Source organism: Musca autumnalis, unplaced genomic scaffold (assembly GCF_047663935.1).
Source record: "Musca autumnalis isolate F117 unplaced genomic scaffold, ASM4766393v1 scaffold_2, whole genome shotgun sequence".
Taxonomy (NCBI): Eukaryota; Metazoa; Arthropoda; class Insecta; order Diptera; family Muscidae; genus Musca; species Musca autumnalis.
In genome coordinates, this window is record NW_027411755.1 from 228,498,699 (window position 1) to 228,516,612 (window position 17,914).

General features: G+C 26.2%; 1 protein-coding gene and 1 long non-coding RNA gene across 3 annotated transcripts in view; one reads left to right on the top strand and one right to left on the bottom strand.

Moving 5' to 3' along the window:
• LOC141395335 (UPF0047 protein YjbQ) overlaps positions 1 to 17,914 on the top strand; it is a 180,370-nt gene that overhangs the window by 130,615 nt on the left and 31,841 nt on the right. The window lies entirely within an intron of this gene.
• LOC141395336 (uncharacterized) overlaps positions 1 to 17,914 on the bottom strand; it is a 109,377-nt gene that overhangs the window by 12,287 nt on the left and 79,176 nt on the right. The window contains exon 2 of the long non-coding RNA XR_012410613.1: positions 8,784 to 8,851. This is a non-coding gene — a long non-coding RNA (uncharacterized lncRNA). The remainder of the gene's footprint in view (positions 1 to 8,783; positions 8,852 to 17,914) is intronic.

Consider the following 17,914-nt stretch of genomic DNA (forward strand, 5'->3'; position numbering starts at 1 on the left):
TTTTGCGAACCTCCATTAGAACAAAATCTGCAATATTATCCCATTATTCGAAATGCCATTTCTTGAATAGCATCGTTGTTTTTGAACGTAGAAGCTTGAAATTTTGCCAGAGCATGTATTTTAGCTTTATGTATCAGATTACGTCAAAAAACGAATTTCGATTTTCATGTCGCACGGTGCTCTTGAAACAATTTTAAATGGAAGGTGCTTACACCTCGGAAGTTTTTGCGGATTCTGAAACTACAATGCTTATAGATGAGAAAAATCAAAAAACAAAAAAAAATCGCCGGAGCGCTTTTTAAATAAATCGCGATTTAAGTTGACATTTTTAGGGGTTGTTTAGGTTTTCACGATTTTGCTTAAAAACTGCAAGCCCTTTCAAAATGGGACTTAAGAAAATGTTGTAGCTATGAAAATTCTCTACAAGGTCGACCTTTATGATATTTTCGTAGGTTTTACCATTTTTGAGATATAGAAGTTCAAATTGGGACAATGCATTGACTGTATAGCCCCCTTATAAAAACAATGTCATGAAGGGTGCGCCTTAACTAACTTTTGATGAAAACCGCTTACACAGGGAAAGTTTTTGCGAATTCTGAAACAGCAATGTTCATACATGAGAAAAATCCAAAAACAAGAAAAATCGCTGTAGGGATTTTTAAATAAATCGCGGTCAAAATTCACATTTTTAGGTGTTTTTTAGGTTTTCACGATTTTGCTTAGAAACCGCAAGTGCAATCGAAATGGAGCTAAAGAAAATGTTGTAGCTGTGAAAATTCTCTAGAGGATTGACCTTTATCATTTGTTCCCAGCCTGTACCATTTTTGAGATAAAGAAGCTCAGTTTACATTTTTATATTTTTTTTTTTTGTTAGGGTTTCGCGATTTTGCTTGAATACGGTAAGTCTTATCGATAGGGGACCTGAGAAAATCTTAAAGCTGTGATAATTCTCTACAAGACTGGCTTAAGTAACTTGTCCTAAATTGTACCATTTTTTTGGATATTTAAGTTTAAGTTGGGAATTTGCAGTCATGGCATTGTTTTATAAGGGGCGATACAGAATTGAATTGAATTTGAATTGTCCCAATTTGAACTTCTATATCTCAAAAACGGTTAAGCCGACGAGAATACCTTCAAGGTCATTCTTGTAGAGAATTTTCATAGCTATAACATTTTGTTTAGTCCCATTTTGATAGGACTTGCGGTTTCTAAGCAAAATCGTGAAAACCTAAACAACCCCTAAAAATGTCAACTTAAATCGCGATTTATTTAAAAAGCGCTCCGGCGATTTTTTTTTGTTTTTTGATTTTTCTCATCTATAAGCATTGTAGTTTCAGAATCCGCAAAAACTTCCAAGGTGTAAGCACCTTCCATTTAAAATTGTTTCAAGAGCACCGTGGTCGGTTACGTCTTCGGGCATTTAGGGTGACGATAAACATATTTTTTTTTTAATTTGCCTTGTAATGGCGATTTAATGATTTTTATTAATTTTCTCGTTTAGAGTTAAGCTTGATGATCGGAAATTGTTTGGAAGTGAAAAAGGAAAGCCAAGGACTCGAACCCACACAGTCACCAAATTACGTGACCTGGTTTCGCTGTTAGTTGAGCAGCTCTTCAGACGTATCGACTGTGGAATGGCTTCTCTGTCCAAGAACTTTTCGTTTTTTTAATGCAAATGTGTTTTAATACATTAACGGATATTTGGCCGTTGAAATGTATTTCTTCATGACAAACGCTATTTTGCGCTGCCTTTGACGTTATGAGTTTTGTCTTTGAACGTTAACACGCCGTGACACACACATTTGCATTTGAAAAACGAAAAGTTCTTGGACAGAGAAGCCATTCCACAGTCGATACGTCTGAAGAGCTGCTCACGAAACCAGGTCACGTAATTTGGCTGTGGGGGTTCGAGTCCTTGGCTTTCCTTTTTCACTTGCAAAAAATTTCCGATCATCAAGCTTAACTCTAAATAAATAAAAAAATATATATTATATATATTTTTTATTTTTAAACAATAATAATTAGTATTCTTTAGGATATACCATATGATGGAGGCATTTTGACATTAAATGACAAGTTTTTATTACTGTTATTACGTTGGCAACTCTAATCACAAAACCACATTCGGTTGCTAATTCGCTGCGACGAATGGTCAGCCGACTGCTAAAAATGTAGCGTGGTTGTCGATTATGCCTAACGAAAAAAAGATTAGGCGTAAAAAACGAAATAAGCAAAAATGTACAAAAATAAATATGCGTTCGGTTCATTATTTAGCCGTGTGTGTCAATATTGTGCAGCAGTTGTTGTTGTTTTTAAAGTCATGGATTTTTTAAAAATATTTTTTCTATTTTTAAATGTTTTTTATACTTTTCCTACAATGCTTTTTCTATTATATTTTCTAAATATAATTTTTTAATATATATTTTCTAAATAATTTTTAAATTTTTGGACAAATTTTAAACTCAAACCTCAGTGAGATCGTTTTATGTTACGCTATTGTTGTTGGTGCTAAAATTGTGATCTTATAATAAAACAAGTAAAAAAGTATCAGTCGACTTTGCCGACAGAGATATACTCTCAGCCTATGTGAATTGAAACTTTCATCTACGGACAGAATGTATTTAAGGTATTTTCAGAATTTTGAGGCCCTTTTTCAACATTTGAACTTAATTTGGATAAGATTTAAAGTTCAAAAGTGTTGCGGAGGAGGTACTTGAAGAAACGGTCCGACATAGTCCATTATGAAAGTGGATCTTATTTTGGGAGTCATATATTTTCGATAGATATTGCACCCACTAGTCATTTCACTGGGCCATCGTATAACATTTGCCAGTATGCCATGAAGCATGAACTTGTCCACGGAAAACATAATATCGCTGTAAACAGGACCACAACGAAAAGCATCGGTATACATTTCTAAGGGATCTTCGAACAGACCCTAAACTACACTTAAACAAAAATGTTGATCTTTTGCAGGGAAGGTATCTTAAGGAGAGGACCAATATGGGTCATTTTTTAGAAGATCCAAAGCTTGGGCCAAATTGGTTACCCCGTTCAAGAATGTGTACCGTGCATACGATTTTAGTGATTTTAAATTTTGAGGGGAAGTACTGGAAGTTGTGGACCGCTATTGTCCATCTTCGAACTGTAACTAAGTTTGGACAAAATATGTGGAAATACAAATTTCCGACCAAAGTGGTTGACCAGTTCGAGTGCTAAAGTGCACTCCAGCAACTACACATGGTGCCAAAGGGATATTTACAACTTTCGGGCTATTTTCTCAGGAAGTATTATTTGCCCCTAAAAAAACTTAAACCATCGTAAAGGGGGTCAGTGAATGAAAGTAGCTTCAACAAAAATCAAAGTGATTCGATAGCAGGTCTTAAAGTGAACTTATCCGGAATTTTGTGTGGCAGGTACCCGAAGAAGTGGACAAATATAATCCATATTCGAGTCTGATCTATACCTGGTAGATATATTGGGATGTGTAAAGTATGGACCAAATCGGTCACTACCTTCAAGAGTTATCGTGTGCACAACTTTCCGAACATTTTTAAATATTTTTAAGAGTCGTATTTTTTGTAATATTTTTCAGAGTCGTGGATTTTTTTTTGAATATTTTTTAGAGTCGTGGATTTTTTGAATTTTTTTTTAGAGTCGTGGATTTTATAAATATTTTGAAATATTTTTTAGAGTCCAGGAATTTTAAATATTTTTTAGAATCCAGGATTTTTTAAATATTTTTAAAAGTCGTATATGTTTTAAAATATTTTTTAGAGTCGTGGATTTTTTAAATAGATTTTAGAGTCGTGGGTTTTTTTTTTTAAATATTTTTTACAGTCGTGGATTTTTTAAATAGTTTTTATAGTCGTGGACTTTTTAAATATTGGATTTTCTACATATTTGTTAGATTTGTGGATTTTTTTTTATTAATTTTTTCAATATTTTTTAGAATGTTGTGTATTTATTTCAGCTAAAGTCCATATTTTGTTGCTTCAAAATTTGAAGAAACAAAATGTTTAACAGTCGGTAATGAAATTGATTACTACGAGCGGAGGCAGAGAAGACTATAGTTTCGGAAGCAGCCAAACTTCCTCATCAGTTCTCTTTAACCGCTGACTCTGTATCGATAAACAGGTCAATAAGAGTGACCAGAAAATTAAACAGAACGAGAAATTTTCTGTATCCTCCTAAATCTGTTGACCGCACAATTGAGTCAGAATAATCAAAATCATATACCCACTACTGTTTTCATTACCCACTGTTAAACATTTTGTTTCTTCCAATTTTGAAGCAACAAAATATGGACTTTAGCTGAAATAAATACACAACAAGTATTATTTTGCAGTCCAACAATACAAAGCCAACAATTTTTTAGAATTGTAATATTTTGAAATATTTTTAGAGTCGTGGATTTTTTAAGTATTATTTGCCCCTGAAAAAAACTTAAACCATCGTAAAGGGAGTCAGTGAATGAAAGTCGCTTCGCGAGCAGGTCTTAATCTGAACTTATCCGGAATTTTGTGTGGCAGGTACCCGAAGGAGTAGACAAATATAAAATCGGTCACTACCTTCAAGAGTTATCGTGTGCACAATTTTCCGAACATTTTTGAACAGTTGTGGGGGAGGTACCTGAAGAAGTGGACCAATATGACTTATCTTCGAACTTAAACTAAGTTTGGACAAAATATTACGAAGTCCAAATTTTGGACCGAATCGGCAGATCCGTTCGAGAGTTATCTTACGCTCCAACAACTACACACGGTGTCATAGGGGTTTCTTCAAACTTTCAGGCATTTTTGTCAGTAAGTATGGGCTTGCCCCTGATGAGACTTGTATTGTCGTATGGGCAGTGAATACAAGTTGTTATAACAAAAATCAAAGCGAATCGTGAGCTGGTCCTAAAGTGAACTTTTCCGAAATTTTGTGTGAGAGGTACCCAAAGGAGTGGACCACTTGAGTCCATATTGGAACCTCATCTAAGTGTGGTAGAAATTTCAGGATGTGCAAAACATGGACATGGTTAATCCGTTCGAGAGTTATCGTGCGCACCAGCCAGACAGCCATGCAGACATTGCTAAATCGACTCCATATCGTTTGAAACGGATTTCGTCCAAACATACTTGGGGTCTAAAACCATTATTTCGATGAGGCACATTTTGCCCGTATGAAAGTGTATATACCCTCGTTGGCATAAATGCTGAGGGTATACTTACAGTGTAAATTCTCTAAAACGAACGCGTACTTATAATCTTTTTTCAGTAAATAGGAATTCGAATTCTCATACAAAGCAGTCTATTTCTATCGTCGTAGAACATCGTTTATCAGCATCTTCGTTATAAAGAAGTTCGATAATAGGTGTTCCCTTGTTATTCTCTTTAACTTTTCTTTTTTCCCTAGATGAATAATCAGGCAGACATCTCAGTGGCTTTAATAAAACAAAAAAAAAAAAAAACGCCCAACAACAAAAGTCGGTAACACCAAACACACAAGATTCCATACCGGTAGCAAGAGTTTGCCGTCATTTTAGGTTAATACGTAACAACGAGGAACATTTAGTAAATGTAGGAAACTCTTAGATTTACCAGTAAAACGATTGTCTCAATTGTGCTACTGGCCGGCTGTTGGAAACTCAACTATCATTAGTATTGTTAAAGCTAACTGATGACATTTTAGACCATGATGACGTAAAACTAGCAGCAAATGAAAAGGAAACAAATCACACGATTTACACAAACACACGCACACACACAAGTATAAGAAGGGAACAGTGTCCACAGTAGTGTAGATGAATAGTGTTGCCAATGTATATATTGGTGCTCTGTGGTGCTCCATTAGAAAACTTTGTACATCTAGTTCAAGAAGGCCCACTACCCCTTTTTATACCCTCAGCCTTTAGGCTAGACTTTGATACGACCAAAAATGCGCCTCATCGAAATAATGGTTTTGGACCCCAAGTATGTTTGGACGAAATGTGTTTCAGACAGTTTGGAGTCGATTTAGCCATATATGTCTGTCTGTCTGTCTGCGTACGATATCTCTCGAACGAAGCAACCAAACTTATTTTAAGTTTAAAGATGAGCCATATTGGTCCGCTCCTTCGGGTACCGCCCCACACAAGTTCAAAATTTTTCGCTAAAATTGTGCTTGCGATAACCCTCGAAGGGAGTAACCGAATTGGTCATAACTTTGCATATGTTAATATATTAGTAATCGGTCCACTGCTTCGGGTAGCTCTCACACAAAATTCGGAAAATGTGAAATTTAAGAGCACCTCTCGGATGGTTGTGAAGTTTCCTTCAGCAGATTGTCCTTGCGGTCCCCTTTTCAACGGTAAAAGTTGTTCGAGGGCATGTCCATACTTCCTGAGACAATGGCGTAATAGCTCCAAGAAAACCTTACGGTACCAACTATAATGGCAAATCCACAAGATAACTCTCGCAGGGAGTCTCTGATTTGTCCAAGTTTTGCATATCGTATAAATCCTTGGATCGTTATTCAAGACTTCCATTTGTAATTTGAATTATTCCATTTCTAATTCGAATTATTCGTTTTGAAATTCGAAACACAAAAAATTAGTTTTTGGAATTACAAATTTAATGTTTCGAATTACAAATAAAATAATTCGAATTACAGATAGAATAATTCGAATTACAAATAGAATAATTGGAATTACAAATTAAATAATTCGAATTACAAATAGAATAATTCAAATTACAAATAGAATAATTCGAATTACAATTTGTTTCGAATATCAAATAAAAAAATTTGAATTGCAAATGGAATAATACGAATTACAAATGAAATAATTCGAATTACAAATGGAATAATTCGAATTACAAATGTAAAAATTCGAATTACAAATGGAATTCTCGAAAACAATTGAATAGTTTCGAATTATAAATGGAATAATCGAATTTCAAATAAAATGTTACGAATTACAACTGAAATGTTTCGAACTACATCTGAGAAAGGTGTTATTCGAATTACAGTTGAAATTTTCTTTATAAGACCTATTGGACTTATATATTGCACTTTTATATGACTTTTATATGCTGTTCAACTATAAGAAGTCCTACTGGTACCCAGTAGAAACAGCCACTGGTCTTCTATAAGAAAACCTACCGGTTTTCTATAGGTACATCTACTTCTGTTCTATTAGAAGACTTACTGAACTTTTATAGAAAACCCTATAATAAGACCTATATATTATATTCTATAAGAATAGAATACTGGTCATCTATAAGAAGACTTACTTGCCTTCTGTAGAAAGAGTTACTAATTCTCTATAAGAAGACCTACTAGTCTTCTATATGAAACCTACTAGTGTTCTGAAAAAAGAATAACTGGTCTCCTATAAGAAGTCCTAGAGGTCTTCTACAAGAGGATCTCTTGATCTTCTAATGGCCATCTATAAGAATACCTATTGGTCTTTAAGAAGACCTATTGGTCTTTAAGAAGACCTATTGGTCTTTAAGAAGACCTATTGGTCTTTAAGAAGACCTATTGGTCTTTAAGAAGACCTATTGGTCTTTAAGAAGACTTATTGGTCTTTAAGAAGACCTATTGGTCTTTAAGAAGACCTATTGGTTTTCGTTAAGAAGATCTACTGGTCTTCCAAAAGAAAATTCCAGTAGGTTGGTCATCTATAAGACAACCTGCTTCTCAAACCTATTGGTTGCCTACTGGAGTTGTATAAGAATACCTGATGTCTTCTATAAGAAGACCTACTGGTCTTCTATCAATAGACCCACTGGCCTTCTGTAAGAAGACCTATGGGGTTTCTATAAGAAGTACTACTGGTCTTCTATAAGAACTAGTGGTCTTATATAAACGGATCTACTGGTTTCCTGTAAGAAGGCTTATAAGTTTGCTGTAAAAAGACCTACTGGTCTCCGATAAGAAACTAGTCTCTATAAGAAATCCTACTGTTTTCTGTAAGAAGTCTTCTTCTATGGGAAGTCCTGTTAGCTCTGTATAGCTAGACCGGTCTGCTACAAAAAGGCTATAATTAAGTCCTGTGGGTCTTCTATATAATGACCTACAGGTCTCCTATATGGGGACCTACAAGTCTTCTATATGAAGACCTACTGGTTTTCTATAAGAAGACCTAAGGGTCTTCTATAACAAGACTATTCTTCTTTAAGAAGAGCTAGTGGTCTCATACTTGTCTTCAACAATAGGATATACTGATATTCCATACCAAAAAGGAATACAGGACCAGTAGGTATTCTATATGAAAAACGAATATTCTTTAATAAAAATATCGACAACAAAAATACCTACTGGTTTTCCATGAGAAGACTTAAGTATCATTCTATAAGAAAACCTAATCATCTTCCATAAAAAGACCTATTAGTCTTCTATAAGAAGACCTACTGGTCATGTATGAGAAGACTGGTATTTTATAAGAAGACCTACTTTTTTAAGAAACCCCTACTGGTCTTCATTGTGTGTGTGCATTGTTAAAAATTACCCTAGAATGGCATCACTGTCTGGTGGAGTCTGCACTACCCATCCTAGTAATATCTCCGTATTGAGTGTTGTTAAATAACCACAGCAACAACAAACAAGCTTCATTAAAATAGAAAAAACACGCATACAAAACCAAATCAAGAACAGCAAAACACACGACAACGACAAGACAGTAAACAAATGAGTTTGTTGGGACAATGTCGTCCGTCCCGTCCGCCGGCTTCATAGTCATTCTCTTGCTGTTATTGCAATTTTCGTTGTCAGTGTTCTGTGGGAAAATTAAAAAAGGACATTAAAAATATATTTACATTTATGTTGTTGGTTGGTTACTGGATGTTTGACATTTCGTGGGTTCCATTTTTTCACACGACGTCATCTGTAGTGGAAGCAAAGAAATTTAAAAATTATTAAAAAAAAAAATTCAAAGTTATTAAAAATGATAAAAAATATTTGCTTTAAATATGTATGTAATATAAAGGTCAATTTTCCTAACACGTATAAGTATCATTTAATTAATTTAAAATATATTTATTATACGTCATGTGTGTGTGTTTTTTTTTTTTCAAAATTCTCCTTCTAAACACCTGCCATCGCACTATTTATTTCACACACATACATAAGTTTGTCTATTGTATGGTTGGTTTTTTTTCTAAGTTACCTTCACGTTGAATGGGGAAACAATAACCGACAAAAAGAAAAGAATGGAACAAACAAAAAACTGAGCAGACAAAAATAGCTGCAGGAGATATTTTTGTACAGGAAAACTATAAAGGAAGTTAAGAAAAACTAAAATAAAAATAGTTACCCTACCCCACAAAAGTAATCAGAAGCATTTTCTCTCACACACACACGTATGCATGTAAACATACAAATAGTTTGTTTGGATAACCTTACACAGAAAATAAGAAAAACGTACGGTTTGAGAAGAGCATATATATGTAGCTCATGAGGGATCAGATGTGGGAATACTATACTTAGAAATGTGCAAAGGAAAAAATCATTTGGTGGGGAAAATATAAAATATAATAAATAAAATATAAAATATAAAATATAAAATATAAAATATAAAATATAAAATATAAAATATAAAATATAAAATATAAAATATAAAATATAAAATATAAAATATAAAATATAAAATATAAAATATAAAATATAAAATATAAAATATAAAATATAAAATATAAAATATAAAATATAAAATATAAAATATAAAATATAAAATATAAAATATAAAATATAAAATATAAAATATAAAATATAAAATATAAAATATAAAATATAAAATATAAAATATAAAATATAAAATATAAAATATAAAATATAAAATATAAAATATAAAATATAAAATATAAAATATAAAATATAAAATATAAAATATAAAATATAAAATATAAAATATAAAATATAAAATATAAAATATAAAATATAAAATATAAAATATAAAATATAAAATATAAAATATAAAATATAAAATATAAAATATAAAATATAAAATATAAAATATAAAATATAAAATATAAAATATAAAATATAAAATATAAAATATAAAATATAAAATATAAAATATAAAATATAAAATATAAAATATAAAATATAAAATATAAAATATAAAATATAAAATATAAAATATAAAATATAAAATATAAAATATAAAATATAAAATATAAAATATAAAATATAAAATATAAAATATAAAATATAAAATATAAAATATAAAATATAAAATATAAAATATAAAATATAAAATATAAAATATAAAATATAAAATATAAAATATAAAATATAAAATATAAAATATAAAATATAAAATATAAAATATAAAATATAAAATATAAAATATAAAATATAAAATATAAAATATAAAATATAAAATATAAAATATAAAATATAAAATATAAAATATAAAATATAAAATATAAAATATAAAATATAAAATATAAAATATAAAATATAAAATATAAAATATAAAATATAAAATATAAAATATAAAATATAAAATATAAAATATAAAATATAAAATATAAAATATAAAATATAAAATATAAAATATAAAATATAAAATATAAAATATAAAATATAAAATATAAAATATAAAATATAAAATATAAAATATAAAATATAAAATATAAAATATAAAATATAAAATATAAAATATAAAATATAAAATATAAAATATAAAATATAAAATATAAAATATAAAATATAAAATATAAAATATAAAATATAAAATATAAAATATAAAATATAAAATATAAAATATAAAATATAAAATATAAAATATAAAATATAAAATATAAAATATAAAATATAAAATATAAAATATAAAATATAAAATATAAAATATAAAATATAAAATATAAAATATAAAATATAAAATATAAAATATAAAATATAAAATATAAAATATAAAATATAAAATATAAAATATAAAATATAAAATATAAAATATAAAATATAAAATATAAAATATAAAATATAAAATATAAAATATAAAATATAAAATATAAAATATAAAATATAAAATATAAAATATAAAATATAAAATATAAAATATAAAATATAAAATATAAAATATAAAATATAAAATATAAAATATAAAATATAAAATATAAAATATAAAATATAAAATATAAAATATAAAATATAAAATATAAAATATAAAATATAAAATATAAAATATAAAATATAAAATATAAAATATAAAATATAAAATATAAAATATAAAATATAAAATATAAAATATAAAATATAAAATATAAAATATAAAATATAAAATATAAAATATAAAATATAAAATATAAAATATAAAATATAAAATATAAAATATAAAATATAAAATATAAAATATAAAATATAAAATATAAAATATAAAATATAAAATATAAAATATAAAATATAAAATATAAAATATAAAATATAAAATATAAAATATAAAATATAAAATATAAAATATAAAATATAAAATATAAAATATAAAATATAAAATATAAAATATAAAATATAAAATATAAAATATAAAATATAAAATATAAAATATAAAATATAAAATATAAAATATAAAATATAAAATATAAAATATAAAATATAAAATATAAAATATAAAATATAAAATATAAAATATAAAATATAAAATATAAAATATAAAATATAAAATATAAAATATAAAATATAAAATATAAAATATAAAATATAAAATATAAAATATAAAATATAAAATATAAAATATAAAATATAAAATATAAAATATAAAATATAAAATATAAAATATAAAATATAAAATATAAAATATAAAATATAAAATATAAAATATAAAATATAAAATATAAAATATAAAATATAAAATATAAAATATAAAATATAAAATATAAAATATAAAATATAAAATATAAAATATAAAATATAAAATATAAAATATAAAATATAAAATATAAAATATAAAATATAAAATATAAAATATAAAATATAAAATATAAAATATAAAATATAAAATATAAAATATAAAATATAAAATATAAAATATAAAATATAAAATATAAAATATAAAATATAAAATATAAAATATAAAATATAAAATATAAAATATAAAATATAAAATATAAAATATAAAATATAAAATATAAAATATAAAATATAAAATATAAAATATAAAATATAAAATATAAAATATAAAATATAAAATATAAAATATAAAATATAAAATATAAAATATAAAATATAAAATATAAAATATAAAATATAAAATATAAAATATAAAATATAAAATATAAAATATAAAATATAAAATATAAAATATAAAATATAAAATATAAAATATAAAATATAAAATATAAAATATAAAATATAAAATATAAAATATAAAATATAAAATATAAAATATAAAATATAAAATATAAAATATAAAATATAAAATATAAAATATAAAATATAAAATATAAAATATAAAATATAAAATATAAAATATAAAATATAAAATATAAAATATAAAATATAAAATATAAAATATAAAATATAAAATATAAAATATAAAATATAAAATATAAAATATAAAATATAAAATATAAAATATAAAATATAAAATATAAAATATAAAATATAAAATATAAAATATAAAATATAAAATATAAAATATAAAATATAAAATATAAAATATAAAATATAAAATATAAAATATAAAATATAAAATATAAAATATAAAATATAAAATATAAAATATAAAATATAAAATATAAAATATAAAATATAAAATATAAAATATAAAATATAAAATATAAAATATAAAATATAAAATATAAAATATAAAATATAAAATATAAAATATAAAATATAAAATATAAAATATAAAATATAAAATATAAAATATAAAATATAAAATATAAAATATAAAATATAAAATATAAAATATAAAATATAAAATATAAAATATAAAATATAAAATATAAAATATAAAATATAAAATATAAAATATAAAATATAAAATATAAAATATAAAATATAAAATATAAAATATAAAATATAAAATATAAAATATAAAATATAAAATATAAAATATAAAATATAAAATATAAAATATAAAATATAAAATATAAAATATAAAATATAAAATAGAAAATAGAAAATAGAAAATAGAAAATAGAAAATAGAAAATAGAAAATAGAAAATAGAAAATAGAAAATAGAAAATAGAAAATAGAAAATAGAAAATAGAAAATAGAAAATAGAAAATAGAAAATAGAAAATAGAAAATAGAAAATAGAAAATAGAAAATAGAAAATAGAAAATAGAAAATAGAAAATAGAAAATAGAAAATAGAAAATAGAAAATAGAAAATAGAAAATAGAAAATAGAAAATAGAAAATAGAAAATAGAAAATAGAAAATAGAAAATAGAAAATAGAAAATAGAAAATAGAAAATAGAAAATAGAAAATAGAAAATAGAAAATAGAAAATAGAAAATAGAAAATAGAAAATAGAAAATAGAAAATAGAAAATAGAAAATAGAAAATAGAAAATAGAAAATAGAAAATAGAAAATAGAAAATAGAAAATAGAAAATAGAAAATAGAAAATAGAAAATAGAAAATAGAAAATAGAAAATAGAAAATAGAAAATAGAAAATAGAAAATAGAAAATAGAAAATAGAAAATAGAAAATAGAAAATAGAAAATAGAAAATAGAAAATAGAAAATGGAAAAATATAAAAAAAAATAAATTAAAAAATATAAATTAGAAAAAAATATAAAATAGAAAAATATTAAAAAAAAATATAAAATATAAACATATAAAAAAATTAAATATGAAATATAAAATAATGATATAGAAGACCCCGTAGGGGTCTTTCAAACAAAGCAGATCCTATAGAATTCTTCAGAATGTTCACCCCTGTTTTACATTATTGCACATGCCGGACATGAACGTAGAAAGAAATGTTTAGTTTTTTTTCTTTGTTATTTGTGCCACCTTCATTTCCACATTGTTATTGTGTTCACAGCAAGAATTGTTTTTTTTCGCATTTAATTGTCGTATTTTTTAGCTTTGTTTTCGCAAAAAACGATGTTTGCATAAAAATTAAAATGAAGTTAATTTTCTTTTCGTAATGTTTTATTCTCACTCGTGCTCTCATTATTTATGCAACAATTTCAATTATATTCAAATAGAAGAAGTGAAAACAACACAGACTGGGAAATGCAAAATGCAAAGGATAATGCAAACAATGGACAGACATGCACAAACACAAGCACCCATATGCCAGGACGAGGACGACACACTGCTACTTGACACGAACCATGTATTTAAAGAACAGGAATTGACTTACAAATTAATTTTTGTTGGATGTGTTTAGTAGCTAGACAATCTGTAGGGTTTTTGTTTTTGAATAAATTACAAAAAGAGGTTAATATAAGACCCAGGTGAAGTTCGGATAGAATTTTCAATATTTTTCTAACACATTTCTTTGACCTGCTACTTCTTCGAAGCTTCAAAATAAATAAATTTTGCAATATTATTACTGCAATACTATGTGAATATAAATTAGCCAAATGTAATGGAAATAAATGGTGCATTACTAACAAAAAACACAACAAACAATAAAAGAAAATTTTCACACATTTTTCGAAAAAAAGCAATGTGCAGAAATGTTGTGAAAAATGAAATCTGACAACAAATTTCAGCTAAAAGTGCACTCAAGTACACCGCTCATGTCTGAATGTCTGCCAGATTTGCTACTTTGTTTGCCGGGCCGGTTGGTTGCTATGACGTCGACAACCTCAAGTGGAGATCTGATGTGAAGATGAGTTAACTGTGTTTGTGTGTCGCTGCTCGCAGATTAACTGAAACGAATTTCAGAAATTTTTGCGTTAAAATAAAAAGTTGTTGCTGTGGTAAAAGTGGGCAAAAAAATGAATGAAAACGCCGTTGCAATGCTGCTGCGTGTGTTATTCTCTATTAAACTCAGCCGAAAATAACAGCAACAACGAGGCACACATGTGGAGGAGGCAGTGGTGGGTTGGCTGTCATGTTGCCAGTTATGACTGCGAATGAGCACTTCATGCTTCGCCGGTTAGTAGGTTTGTAGTTATGGAATTATCCGTCATAAATGTTACCGCCACACTTACTGCACCCAACAACAACTAAAATGATAATAAAAAAACAGTAGCAGAAGTGATGGCATACTGACGGATAAATGTTATGCTTTTGACCACAAGAGTTTCGTATCCAATTTGTCTGTTGCACTTTTTTCTTGGGTGGTTATTTCATGTGAGAAATATGAATATGCCTAAATGTTGCATGCCACCACAGATCCATAGAATAGTGTATTAACTCGGTGCGTGATGAAGGGGTCCATGGAGGTACTATTCATGATCACATGGCATGATTTGATGGAGTCATTATTATAAATTAATTAATAAATAAGAGTTTATACACTAACGTGTATAATGTTATATTACACTATGCAACACTGAAAATGCAAACAACTTCTAGCATGGATTTTTTGAAAGTACATATTTAGACTACAAAAACCCTAGTTGGGTTTTGTCCTGTCAGATCCAGTTCGGATTTTATGGCCTCATCTAAACCGGGCTAAATCTACACTTTTTTGCATTTATCAAGCCTTTATCTCAGAAACGAATAGGAATTTGGCCTTGCTGTCTTTAGCAATATTGTATCCCTAAACTAGTAGAACTTATCTTTTGAAGAAAACACATAAGAAAAACTCCATCTAGGGCATCAAAATCTATAAAATATAGAAAATTTTACATAATTGCTGAAATTCTGGTCAGTATCGGCTAAACTATTGGGAGTTGAACCAAGTAACCTTTTGCAAAAATTTTCCAAATAAAGTTCTCAACAATTCTTCAGAACATTCTGAAACTCTAAAATGCTTACTTCATGTTGTTTCAGCGGTATTTTGCATCATATCTTTTACTACACGTATTTCAAACACAGTTCACATCAACAGTTTATTCTCGCATTTCGGATTTCACTACATTATTGACATTTTTATTAAATCGTCGTTGAAAAATGTACTGAAAACAACGGGATAGAGGCATTTTACAACAATGACATGTTCTGAAGAGTTGTGTATTACATTCCAGGGAATGTTTTTCCAAAAAAAAATATTCAGAAAAAATTAACGGTTTTGGAGATACGGTGCGAAATATATAAAAATTGTGGTATTTTTGCATATATTTTGAAATTTGAGTCAATAAATGTAGTTTTTCGAGTTCATTATTTCTCCAAATATTGTATTCTTGTCCTTATCTACAAATTTGCTTCAGAGGTCAGAAGAAGATTCGCATTGGTTTCAGAGATATGGCCCCGAATTTCTTTAAAAACTCAATATTTAACCATGTTTAGATGGGGCCATAAAATCCGAGCTGGATCTGACACAACAAAACCCAACTAGGGTTTCTTGTCGTTTGTCGTTTCAGAAAAAATTAACGGTTTTGGAGATACGGTGCGAAATATATAAAAATTGTGGTATTTTTGCATATATTTTGAAATTTGAGTCAATAAATGTAGTTTTTCGAGTTCATTATTTCTCCAAATATTGTATTCTTGTCCTTATCTACAAATTTGCTTCAGAGGTCAGAAGAAGATTCGCATTGGTTTCAGAGATATGGCCCCGAATTTCTTTAAAAACTCAATATTTAACCATGTTTAGATGGGGCCATAAAATCCGAGCTGGATCTGACACAACAAAACCCAACTAGGGTTTCTTGTCGTTTGGGTCTGTACTTTCAAAAAATCCGCAGTTCGAATTGTTTGCACAAGATCACCTTAAAAATGTTGCACAGTGTTATCCACGTTTGTTGATAAATTAATTATCCACGTTTGTGGATAAATTAATTATACACGTTTGTGGATAAATTAATTATCCACGTTTGTGGATAAATTAATTATCCACGTTTGTGGATAAATTAATTATCCACGTTTGTGGATAAATTAATTATCCACGTTTGTGGATAAATTAATTATCCACGTTTGTGGATAAATTAATTATCCACGTTTGTGGATAAATTAATTATCCACGTTTGTGGATAAATTAATTATCCACGTTTGTGGATAAATTAATTATCCACGTTTGTGGATAAATTAATTATCCACGTTTGTGGATAAATTAATTATCCACGTTTGTGGATAAATTCATTATCCACGTTTGTGAATAAACTAATTATCCACGTTTGTGGATAAATTAATTATCCACGTTTGTGGATAAATTAATTATCCACGTTTGTGAATAAATTAATTATCCACGTTTGTGGATAAATTACTATCCACGTTTTTAGGTAAAGTGCAAATTACTAACCACGTTTGTGGATAAATAAATTATCCACGTTTGTGGATAAATAAATTATCCACGTTTGTGGATAAATAAATTATCCACGTTTGTGGATAAATAAATTATCCACGTTTGTGGATAAATAAATTATCCACGTTTGTGGATAAATAAATTAAACACGTTTTTGGATAAATAAATTATCCAGGTTTGTGGATAAATAAATTATCCAGGTTTGTGGATAAATTAATTATTCACGTTTGTGGATAAATTAATTATCCACGTTTGTGGATAAATAAATTAAACACGTTTTTGGATAAATAAATTATCCAGGTTTGTGGATAAATAAATTATCCACATTTGTGGATAAATAAATTATCCACATTTGTGGATAAATAAATTATCCACATTTGTGGATAAATTAATTATCCACGTTTGTGGATAAATAAATTAAACACGTTTTTGGACAAATAAATTATCCAGGTTTGTGGATAAATAAATTATCCAGGTTTGTGGATAAATTAATTATTCACGTTTGTGGATAAATTAATTATCCACGTTTGTGGATAAATAAATTAAACACGTTTTTGGATAAATAAATTAAACACGTTTTTGGATAAATAAATTATCCAGGTTTGTGGATAAATAAATTATCCAGGTTT